This window comes from Geospiza fortis, unplaced genomic scaffold (assembly GCF_000277835.1).
Source record: "Geospiza fortis unplaced genomic scaffold, GeoFor_1.0 scaffold599, whole genome shotgun sequence".
In the NCBI taxonomy this organism is placed as follows: domain Eukaryota; kingdom Metazoa; phylum Chordata; class Aves; order Passeriformes; family Thraupidae; genus Geospiza; species Geospiza fortis.
In genome coordinates, this window is record NW_005054605.1 from 268,028 (window position 1) to 268,265 (window position 238).

Genomic DNA, 238 nt, shown 5'->3' on the forward strand with positions numbered 1-238 from the left:
CCCCCCCGGCCCCCTCCATCAACCACATCCCATTGCCATGCCCCTCCACCAGCTAATTCCCCCCATGCTCCTCTATCAGCCACAGCATCCCCTGTGCCCCTTGATCAGCCGCATTTCCCCACCCTGTGCCCCACCATCAGCCACATCCCCCCATGCCCCTCCATCAGCTGCATTCCCCTTTGTCCCTCCATCAGCCACATCCTGCCCTGTACCCCTCCATCAGCCCCAACCCCCACCC

The 238-nt window shown here is 63.9% G+C and overlaps 1 protein-coding gene across 1 annotated transcript in view; it reads right to left on the bottom strand.

The window, feature by feature from the left end:
- Window positions 1–238, bottom strand: part of KMT2D (lysine methyltransferase 2D) — a 29,094-nt gene that overhangs the window by 16,629 nt on the left and 12,227 nt on the right.